This window comes from Triticum urartu, chromosome 4, assembly GCF_003073215.2.
Source record: "Triticum urartu cultivar G1812 chromosome 4, Tu2.1, whole genome shotgun sequence".
In the NCBI taxonomy this organism is placed as follows: domain Eukaryota; kingdom Viridiplantae; phylum Streptophyta; class Magnoliopsida; order Poales; family Poaceae; genus Triticum; species Triticum urartu.
The window spans coordinates 545,202,326-545,227,436 of NC_053025.1; positions in this window are offsets into that span (position 1 = coordinate 545,202,326).

Genomic DNA, 25,111 nt, shown 5'->3' on the forward strand with positions numbered 1-25,111 from the left:
AAAGCAATTGGAGACCAAGGCTCTGATACCACTTGTAGGATCGAAAGTATGTCTAGAGGGGGGTGATTAGACTACTTGACCAAATAAAAATCTAGCCTTTTCCCAATTTTAGTTCTTGGCAGATTTTAGCAATAGCACAACCAAGTAATCAACCTACACATGCAATTCTAAGAGTATAGCAGCGGAATGTAAAACAATTGCATATGAAGGTAAAGGGAGGAGTTTGGAGGGAGCAAATGCAATGTAGACATGGAGATTTTTGGCGTGGTTCCAATAGGTGGTGCTATCGTACATCCACGTTGATGGAGACTTCAACCCACGAAGGGTAACGGTTGCACGAGTCCACAGAGGGCTCCACCGACGAAGGGTCCACGAAGAAGCAACCTTTTCTATCCCACCATGGCCGTCGCCCATGAAGGACTTGCCTCACTAGGGTAGATCTTCATGAAGTAGGCGATCTCCTTGCCCTTACAAACTCCCTGGTTCAACTCCACAATCTTGTCGGAGGCTCCCAAGTGACACCTAGCCAATCTAGGAGACACCACTCTCCAAGAAGTAACAAATTGTGTGTTGATGATGAACTCCTTGCTCTTGTGCTTCAAATGATAGTCTCCCCAACACTCAACCCTCTCTCATAGGATTGGATTTGGTAGAAAGAATATTTCACTACTAGGGAAAAGGCTAGCAGCAGCGCGGGTTTTAGGTGTATCAATAGCGCGGGGACCGGCGCTACTAATAAGGCGCTACAACTAACACGTAGCAGTAGCGCGTGCTCACCAGCGCTACTACTACACAAGTGTAGCAGCAGCGCGCTTAATGGAAGCTCGCTACTGCTAATAGCTATAGCGCGCTTCTCCTGTGCGCGCTACTGCTACTACCGCGCTGCTGCTAACTTTTCTCCACTCGCTACTGCTAATTTTAGTAGTTTTTTGTTTTTTCGGCATATTTGTTTTGTATTTGAACAGGCTTTATAGAAGAATCTTTAGCACATACAAATTTCATCATGATACACATACAAATGCCTGCGAGACCACAAATGTAATCATAGCATATACATACAAATAGTCTCATCATAATCATCATCCAACACAAAGTGGTATCTTGTCATCATCTCGAAAATAGCGATGCATGCAAGTCTCGAATACTTGCAACTACAATGTCATCCATCTAAACAAAGGTATACGTGAGAAGAGCTATCACTATGAGTGAGAGCGGAACTATACAGTACATGAGGTGGCGGTTACGAGTCCTCTCTCGCACTAGCGTCAACCTCAAGTAACTAGCTTCTCCTTCTTGTCTGCTTTTGAAGCCTTTATGGCTGGCGCCCGAGAACCCATTCACTTGTGCCTGACACTCATGCCACTCGTTGTACACCCCCGGAACCTTCCCTTTGTACACGAAATAGCACTTCCATCTCGCCATCAAGAAACTAGGTACCTTTTAGAGATGCATGTTCATGAAGAGGATGTACAATCATATATATGCAACAAAATATACTAGAGCAACACTGAAAAAGAAAGGGTTAGCAACTAGATGCAACATACAATATGCAAATTAATTAACTAGAGGTACGCAGGTCATCGTACGCAAACTAACAAAGTAGCGTTACGCAAGTTCGGTAGGGACCGTGGACATCACAGAGTTTCATCGCTACAAAAAGTATACAAGTTCAACCGACACATATCATCATCATCGGCATCATAAATCACTAGAAGTTCCATCCTTCCATATCATCGAGGATGGACCCTAGCTTCTTGAATGGCGTGAGGTCTAGACATTGCATGCCTATGCAAGTTCGGACGTCAGCTCGCGATATAGGGCCATGGTGGAACATCCCCTTATCATCGAAGACTTCTTTCATGATGATCGTCGCAATGTCGCTTTGGATGCGAAAGAAGTCATCTCTAAGTTTATAATCCGCTTCTCCATGAGATTCTAGCCACTTGTGGATATGATCATCATTTCTGCTTCTCATGGGAAGCTTTTGGTGATCTGTGTTGAACTGATTCATGAGATGGACGATGTAGAATCCATCCTTCTTGCTTGGTTTTGGGACATGGATGCAGGAGAAGTTAGTTTTATGCGCGAAACCCATCTTCTTGTTCCTTTGTTTCCTGATCTACATGTGGCCACCTCTAATGCTGAAGCCTTGGAGAGCATCATCTAGAATATTCATTATGTGGGTGTAGTCTTTTTTCTCGTAGTCTCTGGAAGGGTCAAAATACACTGCGTGGGAGACTTTCGAGTAAAGAACGATGCGCGCCCGTTGCTACGGGGAAAAGACACCTCAAATTATTCCCCATATGAGAGAGAAGGAATGATTGAAATGTACGAAAGGGTTGTCCGGAACTGACTTACTTTGGATGATAAGGCACAAGGACAATTTGCCGGTCCTTATTCTGTACCATGAAGTTTTGGAGGTACTCCCTAGCAGTTTCACGCTCAAAGTCGCCGAGACTCAAGAAAGACTCATGCATGTAGTACGGATCCGCCACACAGATTTGCGAGACTTCTTCACTCTTCATGACGGAGCTCATATGTAGCGCAAAAAGGCGGACGATTGTAAAATCGAGTCGCCTTGTCAGAAACATCTCAAAGATATGGTCAAACCACTGGAAGAACACCTCCGCGGGCCGTGTCTCGACGTAGCACTTCCCCTCAGGCACACGAGCCGCGTATGTCGGATATCCTGGATTCTTTGAGGCTAGTAGGCTTTTCTCAGTCGACAGCACATGGTCGTGCAGTCTCCTGAGATCCCCTGATTGTGCCTCCAGCGGTTTCGGTGGTAGCATCGGCTCGCCCGTGAGATGGAACATGGCCACACCTTTCACGGGTACACGCTCTTCAGAATGCATCGTCTGGCTGCTTTGTGCTCTGGCTTGTTTGGAGGCAGTTATCTTCCCTGATCTCTTCCTCTCCTTTTTCTTGGGCACACCTTCCAGACCCTTCCTTAACCCCTGCCCCAGGGTTCCCGGGCTAAGCACTATACGACCCCCGGCTAGTTGAGCCTGTGTTGAGGCGACATTTCAGGCGTGTCCTGTGAGGAATTCGTGAAGAGAGACTTTTTGCAATCCTTCCAATGACCTTCCTGCCCGGGCATATCATCCATATCCTCATTAGCATGCTGATAGCCCGATTCGTCATATGGTTGACTCATCATATCTATGTCACAGTCATATGCGTTTGTATTGAGGAAACCCATAGGGTCGACCTCCGTCTCATCATCCATTCTCTGTTCTACAGGACCGATTACATCAGCCAGTACTATTGCACCCCCTTCATCACGTCGTCCGCCGCTCTCACTCGGCACTACAGGAGCTGGTAATTGCGTAGGCGGGGTGGTGGTCTCCGCACATGCTTGTTGATGTGTGGTTATTGGTGTGCTCTCGGCCGGCTCCAGACGAATAAGATTCTTCGGCCATAGCAGCACCCAACCCTTGCAGCTTCCAATCCGCGGCGGGGTCTCGTCGTCCTCTCCCACATGCTGTACTGGAGGAGGCAACGCGTCATGCCCTGATTTCACACTGGCCAAGCTAACCCTGAAGTGCCCAGTGGGGACTGGCTGGTTGTGGAACGTGGGTTTCAAGGGGTTCAATATCATCCCCTTTCCCACGTCGACCTTCTGGCCTTTTATCAAGTAGAGTATGGTGCACGGGGTTTCTTCACCCTGCAAACACATATGTCTGTGGCGTAAAACATCCGAAAGGCAACAAAAATGGAATATTCTATATATATGTTGCCGCGACATGTAATTACCGTGACGGCGTCGGGCTCAGCCAAAGACGAAGGGCCACCTAGCGCACCAGAGACTGAGGACGGGGTGCTATCAGCGGGAGCGACCGCGAGAGGAGGCCCGGTTGCGTGAGCAAGTGATGGTGTGGTGTTGCTGCTATTCATGGAGTTGCTCCCGGCGAAACTAGGCATCGGGAAATCATGTACCGTCTTGTCTGGATTTTCCTTCGTCCAGTTGATGATAGCTGGAACCAAGTTAGTAGCGAAATCATTTCTGCAGGCAGTTACAGCGGCATTGATTGCCTGCTGTAGCAACTCATTTTGAAAATTAGCAGCAGCGACCTCAGAAAAACCGCGCTACAGCTATAGCAGTAGCGCGGCTCGCAGCAGCGCGCTGCTGCTAAATGGAGTTGGGTGGGCACTGTTGGTCGATATTTGTAGCAGCGCGGGTTACGCCGAGCGTGCTACTGCTAAGCACTTGTCAGTAGCGGGTTTTTCACACCCGCGCTACTGCTAATTAGCAGTAGCGTTCCTTTTTGAGCCTCGCTACTGCTAAGATTCTGTGTATAGGGTTTTCCCTAGTAGTGTTTGAGTGGAAAGCAACTTGGGGAAGGCTAGAGATCAAGATTTATGTGGTTGGAATGGAATATCTTGACCTCAACACAAGTGTAGGTGGTTCTCTCTCAGAAAATATGTATTGGAAGTGTAGGCATGTTCTGATGGCTGTCTCCACGAATGAAGTGTGGGTTGAGGGTTATAAATAGCCTCCACACAAAATCTAACCGTTACACACAAATCACCAAACTCGGTGCGACCGAATCATGAAACTCGGTCAGACTGATTTAGTTTAAAATGTGAACTTTAGGATTCTCGGTGGGACCGACATGTCAACTCGGTGGGACCGATTTCGTTAGGGTTAGGGCATAACATAATCTCGGTGAGACCGATTACACAAACTCGGTGAGACCGATTTTGTTAATGGACTAACAGAGAGTTGGTCAGGAAAACTCGGTGGGACCGATTCGCTCATCTCGGTTCGACCGAAGTGTTATGAAAGGGAAACAGAGAGTTTACATTGCAATCTCGGTGGGACCGATCGCTCATCTCAGTTTGACCGAAAGGTTACGAAGGGAAACAGAGAGATTACAATCCCATCTCGGTGAGACCGAGATCCCTATCGGTGAGACTAGAAAGACTAGGGTTTCTGGCAGTGGCTATGTCAACTGAACTCGGTGGCTCCGGATAGAAAGAATCGTTGGGGCCGAGATGGATATTTGGTGTGCGACATATGTGGATATGAGAAACTAGTGGAGGGTTTTGGAGCATATCACTAGGCATTTTGAGCAAGCACCTCATTAAGCAACACTATCGGATTTCGGGTTCCAGCAGACCCTTGAGGTTCGAACACTGGGGTGCGCGCGGAGATCTCTCCCCTACCGATCTACGTCCGATCTCCTCGCGTGATCTAAGCTAGAAACAACGAACAACACAAGGGACACGAGGTTTATACTAGTTCGGGCCACCGTTGTGGTGTAATACCATACTCCAGTGTGTGGTGTGGTGGATTGCCTCAGGGGCTGATCATGAATAGTACAAGGGAAGAACAGCCTCGCAAGAGGTGTTCTTGAGCTGGTGCGATGAACTGCTTGGGTGAGTTCAGTCACCGCTCTCTCTCTCTCTCTCTCTGCTAGGGCTCTATCAGATCTCTAGATGTCTAGGTGTGTCGATCTCTCTATGCCTCTATGTCTCGATGTCTCTGCCTCCCTTTATGTCTCGATGTCTCTGCTTCTCTCCCTCACTCTGTGGTGGCTAGCTCTATTTATAGAAGCCCTGGGCCTCTCCCCAAATAATGAGCGGGAAGGGCGCCAACAATTGGCCATTTTGAAGGGGAACATCTAGTACAAGTTAACCTAACCAAAGGTGGTCTTTTTGGCTGCCAAAAGCACTGGTGGTGATGTTGGGGAACGTTGCAGAAAACATAATTTTCCTACGATTTCACCAAGATCCATCTAGGAGTTCATCTAGCAACGAGTGATCGGATTGCATCTACATACCTTTGTAGATCACGCGCGGAAGCGTTCAAAGAACGGGGATGAGGAAGCCGTACTTGACGTGATCCAAATCACCAGAGATCCTAGCGCCAAACGGACGGCACCTCCGCGTTCAACACACGTACGGTCAGCGTGACGTCTCCTCCTTCTTGATCCAGCAAGGGGGAAGGAGAGGTTGAGGAAGATGGCTCCAGCAGCAGCACGACGGCGTGGTGGTGGTGGAGCTGCAGTACTCCGTCAGGGCTTCGCCAAGCTCTATGGAGGGGGAGGAGGTGTTGGAGAGGGAGAGGGAGGCACCAAAGGCGTGGGGTGAGAGGCCCTCCATCCCCCCACTATATATAGGGAGCCTAGGGGGGGCACCGGCCCTAGGAGATGCAATCTCCTAGGGGGGCGGCGGCCAAGGGGTGGGGGGCTTGCCCCCCAAGCAAGGGGGCGCCCCCTTTAGGGTTTCCCCTACCCTAGGCTTATGGGCCCTAGGGGAAAGTGGCGCCCCAGCCCACTTTGGGCTGGATCCCTTCCCACTTTAGCCCATGGGGCCCTCCGGGATAGGTGGCCCCACCCGGTGGACCCCCGGGACCCTTCCGGTGGTCCCGGTACAATACCGGTGACCCCGAAACTTGTCCCGATGGCCGAAATAGCACTTCCTATATATAATTCTTTACCTCCGGAAAATTCCGAAACTCCTCGTGACGACCTGGATCTCATTCGGGAGTCCGAACAACTTTCGGGTTACTGCATATACATATCCCTACAACCCTAGCGTCACCGAACCTTAAGTGTGCAGACTCTACGGGTTCGGGAGACATGTAGACATGACCGAGATTGCTCTCCGGTCAATAACCAACAGCGGGATCTGGATACCCATGTTGGCTCCCACATGCTCCTCGATGATCTTATCGGATGATCCACGATGTCGAGGATTCAAGCAACCCCGTATACAATTCCCTTCGTCAATCGGTATGTTACTTGCCCGAGATTCGATCGTTGGTATCCCAATACCTCGTTCAATGTCGTTACCGGCAAGTCACTTTACTCGTACCGTAATGCATGATCCCGTGACCAGACACTTGGTCACTTTGAGCTCATTATGATGATGCATTACCGAGTGGGCCCAGTGATACCTCTCCGTCATACGGAGTGACAAATCCCAGTCTTGATCCGTGTCAACCCAACAGACACTTTCGGAGATACCCGTAGTATACCTTTATAGTCACCCAGTTACGTTGTGACGTTTGGTACACCCAAAGCACTCCTACGGTATCCGGGAGTTACACGATCTCATGGTCTAAGGAAAAGATACTTGACATTGGAAAACTCTAGCAAACGAACTATACGATCTTGTGCTATGTTTAGGATTGGGTCTTGTCCATCACATCATTCTCCTAATGATGTGATGTCGTTATCAATGACATCCAATGTCCATAGTCAGGAAACCATGACTATCTGTTGATCAACGAGCTAGTCAACTAGAGGTTTACTAGGGACATGTTGGTGTCTAAGTATTCACACATGTATTACGATTTCCGGATAACACAATTATAGCATGAATAAAAGACAATTATCATGAACAAGGAAATATAATAATAATCCTTTTTGTTATTGCCTCCAGGGGATATTTCAAATAGGTGACACCATCTTGGGCTCCACGGTGACCTCCGTCCTGCCGCTCTGCTGGTCTTGGTCTCATTGCACCGGAATGGTATCCTTTGCCCGATGCCTTGGCTTGTGCTTGCCCCCTTTGTACCAAAGGGGAAACAAGGACACTGCGCAGGCCGGTGCCCGCCTGGTCTCGATCGTCAAGGCTTGCGTCATGGGCTCGTCGCGAGGTACCCCTACCTTGATCTCTCCGCCACCTCGCGAGGTTGCCTGATGAGGCTGCCTCTGAGGAAGCTTCCTGTCATCTGCCCCGCGAGGCTTGGCCCCTCGCGAGGGTCTTGAGCTGATGAAGATGGGCCGTGCTGGGCCCCCACTTGAGCCACGCTGCAGGCTGCAGGCAGGCAAGTCTGGGGACCCCCGTTCCCAGAACGCCGACAGTATCCCCCGGGCCCAAGGCGCGCCCGGGCTTGGCCTAGCAGGGAAGCGAAGGGGCGAGCGCGAAGCGCCGCGGGCCCCAATAGCCTGCGGCCTTGGGTGCCACGTGGCGATTTATTGGACGTGGGCGCCTGTGCTTCCCCACGACGCCTCGGCAACCGCCCATCTGACAAAAGAGGTGCCCGGGCCAGACTTACCTGCTTTGTTCTCGTTTGCCTGGCCCTAGATCCCCTTTCTCGCTCTCCTCCTTCTTGCTCCTGAAATCCTCCAAATCTGTCTCAATCCTCCTCGTCCGGCACACCATGGCGCCTCACAAGTCCCCGACCGAGGCCTGTTACTCGCCGGCTCTGGATTCCCCAAACCTGTCGGAGAAGAACCTCGCCCTCACGCGCCTGATGACGGTGGCGTAGGGCAGCAAGGGGCGACTGCGCTCAAGGCTGGCTCCGACCAGCCTGAACGCAAGGGGAGCACCTTCTATCCGCTCTTTGTGAGCGCCATCATCGCTGGTCTGGTGCCTCCTTTCTCTGAGTTCTTCTTTGCTATTCTCCGCCAGTACAACTTGGAGGCTCTGCATCTCCACCCCAACTTTGTTCTTCTCTTGGCGATTTTTGCTTACTACTATGAGGCTCACGTCGGGGTAAAGCCTTCGGTGGCCCTGTTGCGTCACTATTTTTCCCTTCGGGTTTCTGGTGGCCATATCTCCGCATGTGCGAGCTTCATCGCATACTCCAATTCCAATGCCATCTCGAAGCCGGGGAAGAGGATCGAAGGCTTCCGGAGCAAGTGGGTCATGGTGGACGTCGGGCGCCTCCACCCCCGTCTGGTGTTGCCTACGGGGCAGCCCAAAGCTATCGACACATGGTCCCGCGCGGAGCTCGTCGACCCTCGTGCGAGGGCGGTGCTGAAGAGGATGAACGCGAACCTGAGGCCGAGCAACTTGGGGGCGGCGAAGCTGACCGGGGCCACGCTCCTGAGGGAGTTCTTGGAGCACCGGGTGGCTCCACTCCAGGAGCACTCGCTCCCATTGTGGAGGCTTGGGGAAGCGGACGCCGCCTTGTGCCTAAGCTTTGAGGCCCTAACAGACGAGAATCTGGTCGCGGCCCTCCATTCCTTGGTTGGGGGAGATGTGGCGAAGTCGGTGGGCACCCCCGTCCCACTGTTCCTTCGTGACGAATGGGAGCAGGTGGTGAACGCCATGCCCACCTTCAATAGTGAGGGGCTGGTGCCCGCGGAAGCTCCTGAGGGTCTTGTGGCGCTGGCGATGGTGAACGTGTCCTATGACAACTCCAGCGGGAGCGAGGGGGAAGAAGAGGCGGAGGAGGAAGAGTCTGACTCTAAGGCGACTAGCGAGGAGTCGAGGGAGTCTTTCCCTCATCGCAGGTCCCAGGCCCTCCGCTCCCTGTCGGACGATGACGAGGCCGGCACCAGGCAAGGAGGGCAGGACTCTCCCTTGGTCGCAAGGAAGGGCAGGTCGGGGCTGGTTCCCCCAGGGTCTGCTCTGGTCCCTGGGCGGTCTGAGGCCAGCTCTAGCCCTCCCGACGTGCCCTCTGCTTCCGGGCCTCCCAAGGCTGACCCCAGCTGCAGGCTCTCGGGCTTCAAGTTTGGCTGGAGGTTGCTTGAGTTCGCGAGCGAAGACCAGTAAGTGCTCGATTCATGCTTTGCTTGGTTTTTGCCGCCGAGGCTTGACGTCCATATTCTTTCGTCAGGCCGGCGCCTGCGGCGAAGAGGCTGAGAGGGGCTTCTGCGGCCCTGCTTGGGGCGAGTCCATCTGCCGGGGCAGCGTATTCATACGCTGAGGGGAAAGGCGGCGAGGCTCGGGCCTCCCCGGTCCGATCGTCCTCGCGAGGCCGACTGGGACGCCTCAGCGAGGAGTCAGCCCTCGTGGCCCCGCTGACCCTGGAGTCGACTGCGCTCGATGTTGCAGCCGGGGGAGCCAAGGCCCAGGGGGTTCCTTCCTGCCAAGCCGTGATCACGCTGCCGTCCTCTTCACTCGCTCCGCCGGTTCCCGCTTCTTCTGTTCCCTCTGCCGCCGTCCTGGACCAGGTCGCCAGCGAACTAAGCCAGCTGCGGGAGGATCTTCTGAGCACGGACCCTCGCCTAGCGGTCGGGTGCCTGGAGCTAGCTTCTGGCTGGGCCCATTCCGCTGCCTCTGTCCGAACAGCGCTGTGCCAGGCCGTGGCGGCCTCCGATGGGGAGAAGTAGGTCGCCAACCAAGCCAAGGCCGCTCGTGACGCTGCCCTGGGCGACGTTGCGGCTGCCAAGACTCGCTGCGAGGCGCTAGAGACCGAGCTGCAAGGCCCGCGCGACGAGCTCACCAAGGAGGTCCACGACCGCCAGGAGAAAGAGAAGGAGATGAAGGCTCGGGAGGCTGCCGTCAAGAACCGGGACGCTAAGCTTGATGACCGCCACGACAAATTGGAGACGCTAGAGCGGTCGCTGAAGGCGGAGAGGACCGAGCCCTGTCTTCTGCGGTGCTGACGCATGTCCTCGGCCACGTCTACCTACGCGACCCCGACGTCGACTTCGAAAGCCTGCTGGAACCCGTGAGTGGCGACCTTGCCAGCGCTGCCACTGAGGCCGTGAAAGGCTGAGCCGAAGCTTTGCTGGGGAGGTTCCGCGCCTTCAGCGTCTTGCCCGGGCGCGGTGCCGCCAGCTCCGCGGCCCCGGGAGGCGGAGGCGTCCAACGTGACTCCACCACAGGCGGCGGCGCCACTAGAGAGTGATCCCTTCGCGGCTTCTGTCCTGTTTTTATTCCTACAACATGCACCATGCCTCGTGAAGGCGTTTAAACTTGTGTTTGGCGTCGTGAAACGATCTATGGCTTGTAATATTTGCTTTGAATTTCCTGGAATTTGCATTTTTCTCCCCTACTTGCTCGTGCTCTACGTCGGCAGGGCCCGGCCCCGCGCATACCTCACCCAGTGTTAGCCCTGACTGGAAACTAGGACGGGACTAAGGAGCGAGGGGCTACGTGGCAAGTTAGGCTCCTGAGTCACGATGCTCAGGAGTCCCCCTTGACGCGCAAGAAACAAGTAGGAAAGGGGGGAACGAGGAGTGGATTAGTCGTTCTGCGTCGGTAGGGCCCGACCCCGCGCATACCTCACCAAGCGTTAGCCCCGACCGGAAACCAGGACGGGACTAACGAGTGAGGGGCTACGGGGCAAGTTAGGCTCCTGAGTCGCGATGCTCAGGAGTCCCCCTTGATGTTCAAATGGGTTGCCATACCTTGGCTACGCTCGGGGAGGGGCGCGTGACGACCAGGTCTGAGGGACCTGGCTGGGTGGCGTGCGCTCGGGCAAGGCCCGGGCGTAGCCCCCGTGTCCAGCCCCCTCGCACGATGCTCCCGAGGGGAGGCGTTGCGATGGTGCCGGACACTGAGCTCTGGGCTCCCTGAGGTTGGTACGACCATTGGCCGCCCTCAGTTGTTTACCACCAGCGCGGAGCATAGCGCTTCCATATGTGTACGGGCATAGACGCTCCTCGGCAGTGTCGTCATCCAGCATGGAGCATGGTGCTTCCACTAGTACGTGGGAGGGGGCTCGCCTCTGGGAGGAGCCCCCGGGGCGTGTACAGCCCCGCCCTGACACGTGGCCGGCACGGTAGGGCTAGGAGAGGTGTATCTGGGCACTCGTGAGCCAGCGCGGGACTCACGAGGCCCTTCCCCGAGGAGGGTTGCGCCTGGCTCTGGACCTTTATCAATGGTGTGTTCCTGCAGGGTGGTTAGAATGCAAATGCTCTACGTCCTCAGGTCCCGGCCCTCGAGCTAGCTCAGCCTCCGCTGGTATGATAGGTCGCGATGCCATGGGTCAAGGCCAGGGGGTGAGGGTTGGAGAGCTAGTAGGAGCCCATGAGTCGCGATGCTCAGGTACCCACCTTTTAACGTGCAAGCGTTTTGCATGAAAGCGGAGAAGTCCGCGATAAGCAGCATGTGACAATTAAGCGTGAAAGAGCAAATTCATTTTAAGTAGACACGGGAGAAGCAAACGCCGATGGGCCAGGCCCGAGCAGCTCGGGGATGATGCAGCCCAAGGGGCGCCCCCAACAAGGTAAGTAAAGAGCATAAGCAAAACGGATACATGCCGCAGGGACGGACCCACGCGACCTGGGAATGATGCGGCCCTGTGGGTGCTCCCAGCTAAAAACGGAACTTAGAAAGATGTCACCTGGTGCCTTTGAAGATGGAGTGATGTTGAAGAAGCCGGCGATGCACGATGAAGACGTCGACCCTCACGAGCCCCCAGGCCCAGGAGCCCCGAGAGGCTCCGGGGGCGCAGGTGGGTCTTCGAGGGCCATCTCCATCTCCGCCAGGACCGCACAATGGCTGACCTCCTGGGCCTCCAGAATGCTCCTCAGCAGACACTGATGAGCGGCAACCGCGTTTGGCAGGCCAAAAGGCATGCGAACGTAGCTGTGAGGTGGACCCTCGCAACGCCCCATGTGCGAAGGCCAGAGGCACTCCTGAGACGCGGCTCGGTTGAGCCCTGCACGTCGATGCATATGCGCAGCCCACCATCCTCGCCTGGATGTGGGGCCACGGTGGGAAAGCGGCGGCTGCCGCGCATGACTCTCGACTTCTGTAGCTCCTGGGTGTTTCTTGCGATGAACTCCTGAGGGTTTGGTCTTCCTTGCCTCGTACCTTCCTGAGGGAAACTTGCCTGGAAGCACCCCTCCAAGTGGTGCCCGAGCGCCTCCCTCGCGACCTTGGCAAAGTCAGTGGCTCTCCAAGAAAGAGCCCCCGAGCCCTGCCTGAGGAGGGCGCCGGGGGCGCCTTCCTATGCGAGAGAGGGTGGCGCTCCCTGATTGGGCGCAGATCCTGACGCAACACCTCCAGAGGCGCCTGCCTCCTTATGGCTTGGGCCAGCAGAAGCCTTCTTGTTCTTAAGGGTCGCCTCGGGAAGTCTTCCGTTTCTGTGGTCCGGGTCTTCGATTGCTGCGGCTTGGAACGCGCGCCCAAGTGAACACACTGCGTCCCTTTCTTCACAGGGTACAGTGATGACTCCACCACTTCTTGGCATCTTGAGGACATTGTATCCATGGTGAGTCACTGCCATGAACTTGGCCAGAGCTGGGTACCCGAGGATGGCGTTGTATGGCAGATGGATGTGGGCGACGTCGAAGTTGATGAGCTCGGTGCGGTAGTTGTTGCGCTGCCCGAAGGTGACTGGAAGGCGAACCTTCCCTATTGGAACAGTGGAACCATCAGTGACTCCTGAGAAGGGCTTGGTCGGCTGAAGCTGATCGTACGGCACTTGGAGATTGTCGAACGTCTCGATGGACAGGACGTTGAGTCCTGCTCCACCGTCAATGAGGGTCCTGGTGACCTACACGTTGCTGATGACTGGGGAGCAAAGCATCGGGAGGACTCCGGCCGTTGCCGCGCACTTCAGCTGATCCGCTGAGCTGAACATGATAGCGCACGCAGACCACCTGAGAGGGCGCGTGGCCTCAAGCTTGGGGAGGACTACATTCACCTCGCGAGCAAACTGCTTGAAGATGCGCTGTGAGGCTGGGGCCTGCTCTCCACCCAAGATGCAAGCGATTGCGCGCGGCTCCTGGAAGCCCCCAGCCTCCTTGTCTTGATGCTGGCCTTCATTCCTCCTTGGCGGCGGCGACAGAGGAGGAAGGCATGCGTTGCCGTGCGGGCGATCCTCACGAGGCTGATCTCTCCAGCCTCCCTCACGAGGCTGGTCCTGCCAGCGATCCTTGCGAGGTCGGTCACGCACCCTTGGTGAGGGCCACGGTCTTCCCATCGTCCGCCACCTCTTCCTCCTCCTCGGCCATAGCCCCTGCCGTTGCGCTCGGGGCGTCGGCCGACACGTCCATCTCTCACGGCCCTGAGCTCTTGACATTCGTTGGTGTTGTGGGTGTGTATGTCGTGGTACATGCAGTACCAGCTGCCCTTGGATGAATCAGGCTGATCCCTGCCTCTCTTGGTGTCTGGTTCTGCTGCAAGCACGACAGCCCCCTTGCGCTTCACGTCCTTGGCCTTGGGCTTCTTCTCTTCTGGGTTGGCAGCTTGGAGTTCGAGGAGGGAAATGCGCCTTTCCTCAGCCCTGGCACACTTGGTCGCCAAGTTGAACAGCTCCAGGGATGTGCACAGGTCTTCATGGATTGCTAGCTCGTCCTTCATCTTGATGTCACGTACGCCATCGGAGAAGGCCGAGATGATGTCTTCTTCAGTCACCTTGGGGATCTTGAGGCGAGCGTTGTGGAAGCGCTGGATGTATTTCTGCAGGGTTTCCCCTTGCTGCTGCTTGATGCGGCGCAGATCGCTCACGGCCGGGGGCCGGTCGCGGGTGCCCTGGAAGTTGGCGATGAAGCGAGTGCGCATCTCGTCCCAGGAGGAGATCGTGCCAGGAGCCAGGTTCAGGAGCTAGGTGCGGGCCCCGTCCTTGAGCGCCGTGGGAAACCAGTTCGCCATGACCCTTTCGTCTCCATTGGTGGCTTTGATGCATAGCTCGTAGAGCTGTAGGAACTCCCCGGGGTCCGCCGTGCCATCGTACCGAGGGGGCAGGTCAGGCTTGAACTTGCCTGGACATGCGACGCCGCGTAGCTCGGGGGTGAGGGCATGGCAGCCTGCTGTGGCCACCGGTGCCTTTTGCTGGTGCTAGGCTTGTTCCTGGGGATTACCGCGCGCCATCGCTTGGAGCAGCGCGGGGTCTTTACATGGAGGTGCAGGGACACGATCTTGGCGCGCCGGCGTTGGGAGTGCGCGAGCACCTTCTCGGGGATGAGGGATCTCTTGCAAGCTCCTTTCTTGCTGTGCAAGCGCCGGACGCGGAGGGTCTCGCCTCGGGGGTGCGCGCCTTGGAGCCAGGGTGCCTTCTTGGGGAGGAGGTGGCGGAGGCACCTCCTGATCCCCGCCTCTTGCACGGAATGGAGGGCGAGGCAGCGAGAAGGATGGCAAGGGGGAGCCCCTGCGGTGCTGACGAGCTCGGTGATGCGGGTGAGCCAGTCCTCGTAGAGGTCGTCGACGGGGCGGTCGTGCAAGAGCTCTCTTGCCAGGAGCAGCGCGGCGCGCGCGTCCGTGGGGGCGCGACGGGCGTGGGACGACGAAGCGGCTGGAGTCAGCAACGGTGTGGCGGTGCGGCCCTCCCGCCGCACCGATGGATGCTGGGATGAGGCCTGCTGCTCGTTCCCCGCCGGGCCGGTGGCAGCGTTGGTGGCAGGTGACGGGGAACGACGAGGGTGTCCACCGACGGGCGCCGTCTGGGCGACGCGGGTGGCGAGAGCAGCCCGGCGCTCGGTGCGAGCCCGGCGAGCTTCAGCCATGGACATGACGGAAGATCGCATGTGAACAGTGGAAGAAAGATTCCAGCGCACCCCTACCTGGCGCGCCAAATGTCGGGTTTCGGGTTTCGGCAGACCCTTGAGGTTCGAACACTGGGGTGCACGCGGAGATCTCTCCCCTACCGATCTACGTCCGATCTCTTCACGTGATCTAAGGTTGAAACAACGAACAACACAAGGGACACGAGGTTTATACTGGTTCGGGCCACCGTGGTGGATTGCCTCAGGGGCTGATGATGTGGTGGATTGCCTCAGGGGCTGATGATGAATAGTACAAGGGAAGAACAACCTCGCGAGAGGTGTTCTTGAGCTGGTGCGATGAACTGCTTGGGTGAGTTCAGTCGCCGCTCTCTCTCTCTGCTAGGGCTCTATCAGATCTCTAGATGTCTAGGTGTGTCAATCTCTCTATGCCTCTATGTCTCCGCCTCCCTTTATGTCTCGATGTCTCTGCTTCTCTCCCTCACTCTGTGGTGGCTAGCTCTATTTATAGAGGCCCTGGGCCTCTCCCCAAATAATGAGCGGGAAGGGCGCCAACAATTGGCCATTTTGAAGGGGAACATCTAGTACACGTTATCCTGACCAAAGGTGGTCTTCGGCTGCCAAAAGCAGTGGTGGTGACGCCGTCTTGGGCTCCATGGTGACCTTCGTCCTGCTGCTCTGCTGGTCTTGGTCTCGTTGCACCGGAATGCTAACCTTTGCCCGATGCCTTGGCCTGTGCTTGCCCCCTTTGCGCGAAAGGGGAAACAAGGACACTGTGCAGGCCGGCGCCCACCTGGCGCCCGCCTGGTCTCGATCATCATGGCTTGCGTCACGGGCTCCTCGCGAGGTACCCCTGCCTTGATCTCTCCGCCTCCTTGCGAGCCTGCCTAATGAGGCTACCTCTGAGGAAGCTTCCCGTCGTCCGCCCCCCGAGGCTTGGCCCCTCGCGAGGGTCTTGAGCTGATGAAGATGGGCCGCGTTTGGCCCCCAATTGAGCCACGCCGCAGGCCACAGGCAGGCAAGTCTGGGGACCCCCGTTCCCAGAACGCCGACAAACACATCATCCCTTCTTAATAGTATTGGCTTTTCCTATAGACTCAATGTGATCTTGGATCACTAAAATAGAAAATGTAGAGTGTTGTGCTTTGAGCTTGAGCCAATATTTTATCCTTAGCATTTTGAAGGGTCCACTTTCTAATCCATGCCATGCCAACCATTGAGCTTTCCTGAAATATTCATCTTGGAATAGCATTAGCTCAATGAGCTATATGTTTTTAGGAATTACCAAAACCACCCGGGGATAGTTGCACTTTCAACAACATCGGCAACGCCTCCGCGCTGCATGCAGGTATTGGCTCCGCCTCCAGCCACTTGGATCTGTCACGTCGACGGTTCGCCAGCAAAGACAAGCCCGGTTGTCGCCCGTGCTCGACGCTGGCCCAGCGGCTTGTCGGCTCATCGTTGTCGGTCATAAAGTGTAACGACTGCCCACGGTAGGTGGTGTGCCGATTTTCTACCATGCCAGAACATCCCGAATGGGTTCTCTTCAAGTGCAAAAGAGATGGAGTGTGTGCTTCTTTTGATTTGGTTATTCACCGGGTTTGGCGCAATTTCGGTAGCTCATTGTTTGCTCAAATTTGTGTGTAGGATGGATGCAAGTTTTGGTATTGGGAAGATGATTACATCAATTTATTGATAGCACGAAATTTGATAGATGCTCATGCACTCGTTTCTAGAATATAGACTAGAGATGAGACTAGATGTGAAGCAATGTCGAATTCTTTGGAATCAAAGAAGAAAGAAGTGTGCAAGCTCGAGAATCCAATAGAGTGAATCAACAATGAAGACATAGAGAAGATATCAATCCAACTAGGGGGAGTAGTTATGGAAATTGGATATCTTTTAAAGTGCCTAAGTTTGGTTCTTATTTTCTTTGGTCTTGCTCTTGATGCGAAGAATTGATGAATTATCTACTTCAATGTATCAAAATGTAGTTGAATGAAATAAAGAAGCAAAGAAATGTGTTTCGGTGGCTGAAAATTAAATCCAAATGAAAATAGTTACTCCATTATACGTAAGGGATAGGTTAGGTCCGGCGAAAACTTAATGGGGTAAAAAAACCCCACTAAAGGTTTAATGAAACAAAGAAGTAAGGAAATGTGTTTCGGTGGCCGAAACAAAATGTAAACGGAAAAAATTACTCTATTATATACAAGGGATAGTTAGGTCCGACAAAAACTTAGTGAAGTAAAAATACTCCACTAAAAGTTTACTCCACCGGATACTTTGTTGTTTTTAGGGAATTCGCTACAAATGCCCTGACAACATACCTGACCGTTGTTGTGTCTCGGTCGACCCCAGATGGCCTAGTGGCTTGTTCTGTGGCTAGAGTAGAGTATGGCGCTATATGCAGTCTATGCTTCTTTTTTTCAATTAACATGCTGCCTATGCTAATTGGAGAGGAACATTCGAGTTGTTTGCTTACATGAGAGAGAATTAGACACATGAAGCATCTCACTAGTGCACATCTAAATGGACAAGTCATGGACAATGGTTTTAACATATTTCACCGTGACTTCTGAGTTTAAGCGTGACCACTGTCGGAAGAAAGTGGAAGTCTTGGAAACCAGGACCAAGAGTTTCACAAACAAGTGTCGGAGATATATGCTTGAGTTTAGTTTCTTGGAGACACACCCACTCTGAATGGCCGCGAAAATAATGGTGCGTACTGTTGAACGCTTAGCGCCGCAGTTGAGATCATGCACATTCCAAAAAAATAAGCTTGAGTTTGAAATGCATGGAAAAGGTGGGGGAGGGAAGAAGCAAGAAAAGCGCAGGCCTCTAGGAGGTGTGGCGAAGTGCGGGGCATGCTTCTGCATGTGCCAGCAACCCATGGAACAGTCCAACCAGAGAAGTTAAAACCTAGAAATCCCAACGCGTCATACCAAACATACAACAAGTCTCAAGTTTAAACCTACAAATCCTAACTGTAGTTTGACAATGTTTGCATTGATCGTATGCCGTAGCATATAAAGAGTACATGGGCAATATCTCAACTGTATTCACTATACAAGGAAAGGATCGGGAGATATCTCTAGACTAGGAAATAATAAAATACAATCCTAGCTACCTAATGTATATGCGACAATGATCATGCTCAACACCCCCTGTCGGTGTCAAAACCGGTGGATCTCGGGTAGGGGGTCCCGAACTGTGCGTCTAGGCCGGATGGTAGCAGGAGGCAGGGGGCACGATGTTTTACCCAGGTTCGGGCCCTCTTGATGGAGGTAAAACCCTACGTCCTGCTTGATTAATATTGATGATATGGGTAGTACAAGAGTAGATCTACCACGAGATCAGAGAGGCTAAACCCTAGAAGCTAGCCTATGGTATGATTGCATGTTATGGTTGTTGTTGTCCTACGGACTAAAACCCTCCGGTTTATATAGACACCAAAGAGGGTTAGGGTTACACAAGGTCGGTTACAAAGGAGGAAATATCCATATCCGTATTGCCTAGCTTGCCTTCCACGCCAAGTAGAGTCCCATCCGGACAAGACACGAAGTATTCAATTTTGTATCTTCATAGTCTAACAGTCCGGCCAATGGAGATAGTCCGGCTGTCCAGAGACCCCCTAATCCAGGACTCCCTCGGTAGCACCTGAACTAGGCTTCAATGACGATGAGTCCGGCGCGTAGTATTGTCTTCGGCATTGGAAGGCGGGTTCCTTCTCCGAATACGTCACAGAAGAATTTGAATATGTGGATAGTGTCCGACCCTGCAAAATAAGTTCCACATACCACCGTAGAGAGAATAATATTTTCGCAAATATAATTTGCTGACTCGTTTTGGGAGCATGACGTTATGTCATGGCCCGATGATTATTCGAACCGTTTCCTTTAACCAGCCCCACACATAACGCGAGGTAGTTTTTCGACACATCTTGTCACAGCAGAGATCGTGTCCCCTTATTAAGGGATTCTCATTAACACGGGCGTGGGTAACCCAACTGCGCCATCGATTACGACGCTTGGGGGATGAGCGAGTTTTACCAGGCAAGTGGGGACGCTTAGCTTCGTCTGCCCATATAAAGGGATAAGGATTCACCTTTCTATCCACGCCTTCTTCCTCCTTTGCTCATCCATTTTCGCACACTCGAGCTCTAGCGCCCAAGTCCACACTTCCCACCTCAACCTTCTCCAACCATGTCGGAGTGGGAGGCAGGTGGATGGTCTCCTCCGTCACGGAGGGAGACATCAAGAAGCTGCGCGGAGCCGGATACTTAGCCGCGAATATCGTGCATCGGCTGCCAGCTGCGGGGCAGAACGTCCCTACCCCGAAACCTCACGAGAGGGTAGTTTTCCTCCACCACTTCCTCCGCGGACTGGGGTTTCCCCTCCATCCATTCGTTCGTGGTCTCATGTTCTACTATGGGCTGGATTTTCATGATCTGGCCCCGAACTTCGTCCTCAACATTTGGGCGTTCATCGTCGTGTGTGAGGCTTTCCTCCGCATCCGGCCCCACTTCGGCCTGTGGTTAAAGACCTTCAATATCAAGCCGAATGTGGTACGAGGCCAACAAGCAGAATGCGGCGGAGCCATGGTGGGAAAGATGCCCAACGTTATATGGCTTGAAGGCTCCTTCGTGGAGACAATAAAGGGATGGCAATCGGCGTGGTTCTACATCACCGAGCCGCGCGACGCCGAATGGGCGATAGCCGCCGAGTTTCGATCCGGATTCCCTACACGACTCACTTCCTGGAAAGAGAAGGGCTTGTCGTGGGGTACATCGGTCGAGCTGGATGGACTCCAGAAATGTATCTGGAGTATGGGGAGCAAGAAGCTCAAGCTTGTCAACATAGTCCAAGTTATGCTTATCCACCGGATCCTCCCGTCCCAACAACGGGATTTTACTTTGTGGGAGTTCGACCCGGCCCAGCACCAGACTTTGAGCAAGCTCTTTGATACGATGCACAAGGACGTCTGGAAGGTGATGTTCAAGGGCGCCGAGGTCCCTCCTTCTCTCGCCGAGGACCACGGACTAAGCGCAAAGCGCCTAGCGTGTTCGATGAGTTCAATACATCCCGTAGGACAATTATTTTCCCTAGCTTAATTATGTGCGGGGTCTAATATCCATGCCTTTAACAGGACTGGGTGGAGATGTTGGGGCAGATTAACTGTCCGGCCCCTTTGCCCGAAGATACTGCGGGCGCTCTCCTAACGGAGATGCTGACTCCGGCCCCTTACAAGGTGTCGGAGAAGACCAAGAAGGCCAAGGGAACCCGAAAGAGTTCCCGGCGCCAGGTGTTATCGGACTCATCATCCGATAACTCTGCGGCACACTCCTCCCCCGATGACGAGGAGGAAGAAGAAGATGCTCCCCCTCCAGGCGGGGGAGACAAGAAAAGGAAGGCCGCCCCAACTGGGGAGGCCAAAGGGTCCAAGAAGGGAAGGACTCTCCTTCCGGACAGTTCCACCGCCGCCGAAGAAGGCGAAGACGAGCGGTTGCCCAGGGCCAAGCCCCCGAGGAGATCGTAAGTATTCGGATACCAGAGTAACTCATAGAATTCCTTCGTCGCCCTGTTTTCCCTAACGCCGAACGTAATTATACAGGCCGCCACGAGCCAGTATCGATGTATCATCGGACGGCTCCCTGGGCTCGTCGGACATGGATAGTGATCCAGTCCCGACCGCCAATTCCCCTCATCCTACCGACAATGCCGAGGTGCTATCTCGAGAGGCACCTGGTCGAGGGGAGATAGTCCCGAAGGCGCCTCACGGCGACCTTCCGGACTCCGGGAGCCGAGGGGACGGAGCCCCTGAGAGCTCCGAGTTCGGCCCTCAGCCGAACACCGCGCCGGAACCTCCAGCGGTTCCAGGCTCGGGCAGGCGGCCTCCTTCTAAGAGGGGTAAGATGCCTGTGCCGGTGACCTCTGTCCATCCAGAGGCGCCGGACAATCTGTTGGAAGCGCTTCGCAGCGCTTCCATCGACGAGGAGCACCGTACTGTTATGAGTGCGGTGGTCCAGAAGGTTTAGTCCGCCAACAGCGGGTTGACTGAAGCCTGTGCTAGCCTTCTAATAGGCTTTGAGGTAAGTGTTTTAAAATGTAGTAGAAATATTACCGCATAGACATTAGCCCCCGATGCTTTGTTCGGTGTTCACAAAGAAAAGCCAAACAGAGGATCAAATAATATTGCAGGAGTCTAATATAAGTATGTCAATATGCATATGCAGGCTTCGCTGCTGGCGTCCGCCGCACTGACTGCGGAGGTCGCCGTACTGAAGCAGGACCTCGAGGGGCCCAGGAAAGGTCTCGGCCTTGCCAAGAGGTAGCTCGAGGAGAACAAGGGTAAGTAATACCCTCTCTATAGATATGTATATATAAAAGAAGTTGCGATTGCGAAATGACAGGATCATTGTACATTTGCCAGGGGCCACGACCGAGGTGGCGACCCTGAAGCAAGCACTAACCAAGGCCGAGGATATAGCGGCCAAGGAGCGCACCGAGCGAGAGAAGCACGAGGCTCGGGTGGGCGAGGTGCAGCAAGAGCTCCACGCTCTCGTGGCGAAGCACGAGGCGTTGGAGCTTGACTCAAAGACGCGGGAGTCTGAGCTTGCCACGGCCATCAAGAGCGCAAAAAGTGCCAAGGCTGGAGCCCAAAAGGCCCTCCAGGAGATCGATGCGATGAAGAAGATAGCGGAAGGTAAGGCTTTCTATTTGAAAAGCAAGCATGTAAAAGTAAATTACTGATTACTTACCCGAATCCGGAGCTCTCCGGGAGCATTCGCAGATTTTCCCCGCAGCGTGTCCGATGCCGCACAATTTTACCAGGCCGAGGATGGAAGCTCAACGGAGAAGCTGTTCTGGTCTCAGTATGCTGACGCCGAACACCCGGTGCCAATGAGCGACCAGCTGAAGCAAATGGTCGAGCTACATAATGCGGCCGATCGGGCCATGAAGAGCTTTATAGTCCGGCTGTGGCCTGGCGACGCCCTTCCGAACAGCTTCTTCGGCCTGGTGAGGCGGCTTGTAGATGCCTGCCAGTGGCTGGAGGTCGTCAAGCGATCTGTCTGCATTGAAGGTGCACGCCGGGCTTTCGCCCGTGTGAAATTGCAGAGGGTCAAGCTAGACGCCATGAAGCTGATCAAGGAGGGGCCTCCGGAGGGCAAGGAGCACCGCCACCCCGAGATGTACTACGAGGGTGTTCTGCCGGGTGCCCGTCTCATAGCGGACGAGTGTTCAAAATATGTAATATTTGAATGAGACTTGCTCGTTTTATCATGTATTTATGAAAACTTCTTTCATATGCGCTATGTAACGCTTATTTGAATTTAAAATACTAAATTTTGTTTGGCTGTTTATCCAATCTCAGAGATGGCTAGTCCTCGGCTTCTGCCCCCATGCCACGAGTGCTGGGGTGTTTGGGATAAACCTGAGCACTCTTGTTCCCATATTTGGGTCCTTCGAGGGAGGTGCTCAGCACAGCGAACAAGGCAACCGGACTAATAATGCTTTATCGCTCTCACTTAGCCATAGAATTCTATAATTTTAAATTTCGGCGAAGCCCCTGGTATTCGAAAGGCCAAATTTGGGGCGCGATACATGCCTTTAAGCCGGACAGGGCCGACCCCTCGCTCTAAGCGGCATAAGTCTTTAGGGACTCGAAAACCTCGCCAAATAGCGACCAGTATCTCGCCTTATCATGACAGTCAGTTTTAGCTTTCTCTACTGAGGTGCTGAACCTAGCAGAACCGGGGCACAATCGCAGTAGTTCTCCTAGCGCTACCTTAGCCGATAGAGCAGAACGTAAGGTACCAAAACATAGGAGCCGGGCAAACCCAACATTTGACCAAACACATGATTCGGAGCTGATGCACATAATGCTATAAGTTCGGGGTGCCGCAATTGTGAAAGTGTTCGGACTTTTCACACCGTATTGTGAGGTACGTAAGCCCCTGGTGTATTAGCCGTACCAAGGTGTACGGTTGCAAGGCGTCATTAATGAACACACACACACACACACATATATATATATAACAAGAATGCAATAATAGTCGTAATGTCATGCATTGTTTATTAAAAAATTGCGTTAAAGCAGAGTGATACAGATAGTGTGATAAGCAAAGAGTAGGACTATGTCCCTTCCAAGGGCAAGCTGAGGAATGATATTTAATCGAATATTTCGCTCGTTACTGTAATCCACCTGGGAATTCCATGGTATGACGTAGCTATCTGCCTCCTTGGTTGCAGCATCATGTGTTCGGCAATAGTGCTGCCGGACAGTGTTTCCAGAGATTAAGGTCCTCAAAAAAAAGGGAAAAATAACCAAACGGGAAGCCCCTAGTGTGGTTTAAGCCGCGTCTTGGGGCGTGCCGCAGTTGTGCCCCCCTCCCCACCTGTGCCCATGGTATTTTTAATGCGTAATTATGTACGCGCGACACGAGTTTCGCCATTGGGCTGGGATTGGGGTCGCCGCCGTATTGCTACGCGAGCTCAGATGGTGCCAGGTGGTCTATTTGCCGATTGCTCCGAGCGTGCTTGAAGGTGCCCGGGCTTTGGAGTGCCGAACTGGTTGATTGCCTTGAGAGGCTGCTTTGCGCTTCTGCTGCGAGGGCCGCGGTGTGCTCCTCTGTTCGGAGAGAGCGCTCTGTGTTTCCATTGACTGTAATAACTCCGCGAGGTCCTGGAATCTTGAGCTTGAGGTATGCATAATGCGGTACCACATTGAGTCTAGCAAATGCGGTTCGCCCGAGCAGCGCGTGATAACCACTGCGGAACGGGACTATATCGAAGATTAACTCTTCGCTTTGAAAATTATCCGGGGATCCGAAGACCACTTCCAGTGTAATTGAGCCTGTGCAATGAGCCTCCACACCTGGAATGACACCTTTAAAGGTCGTTTTTGTGGGTTTGATCCTTGAGGGGTCTATACCCATTTTGCGCACTGTGTCCTGATAAAGTAGGTTCAGGCTGCTGCCGCCATCCATAAGGACTCGAGTGAGGTGGAATCCGTCAATGATTGGGTCTAGGACCAGTGCGGCAAATCTTCCATGATGGATACTAGTGGGATGCTCCCTGCGATCGAAGGTGATCGGACAGAAGGACCAAGGGTTGAACTTTGGGGCGACTCGCTCCAACGCATATACGTCCCTGAGCGCACGCTTCCGCTCCCTCTTGGGGATGTGGGTTGCGTATATCATGTTCACCGTCCGCACTTGTGGGGGGAACCTCTTCTGTCCTCCGGTGTGCGGCTGCCGGGGCTCCTCCTCGTCATCGCTATGCGGCCCCTTGTCCTTGTTTCCGACAATTAACTTGCCGGCCTGCTTGAACACCCAACAATCCCTATTGGTGTGATTGGCTGGCTTGTCTGGGGTTCCGTGTATTTGACACGAGCGATCGAGTATACGGTCCAAGCTGGATGGACCCAGCTTACTTTGTTTGAATGGCTTTTTCCGTTGACCGAGTTTAGAGCCTTTGAATCCGGCATTGACTGCCATATCCTCGGTATTTTCGCTGTTAATGTGGCACTTATGTTTGTTGCAACGTGACCTGCTATTGCCATCCTTGGTATCTGGGGTACCATGGTTCTTTGATATGTTATTACTGCGAGCTAGCCAGCTGTCTTCTCCCGCACAAAAGCGGGTCATGAGCGTCGCGAGAGCTGCCATAGATTTCAGCTTTTCCTGACCAAGGTGCCGGGCTAGCCACTCATCTCGGATGTTGCGTTTGAAAGTCGCTAAGGCCTTTGCATCCGGACAATCGACGACCTATTTTTACTTTGTAAGGAACCGAGTCCAGAATTGCCTGGCTGACTCTTCTGGTTGCTGAATTACGTGGCTCAAGTCATCGGCGTCTGGTGGTCGCACATAAGTGCCCTGAAAGTTGTCGAGGAATGCGGCTTCCAGATCTTCCCAACAGCTAATGGAGTCTGCTGGCAAGCCGTTAAGCCAATGACGTGCTAGTCCTTTGAGCTTTAGTGGGAGGTATTTGATGGCGTGTAAGTCATCACCGCGGGCCATGTGGATG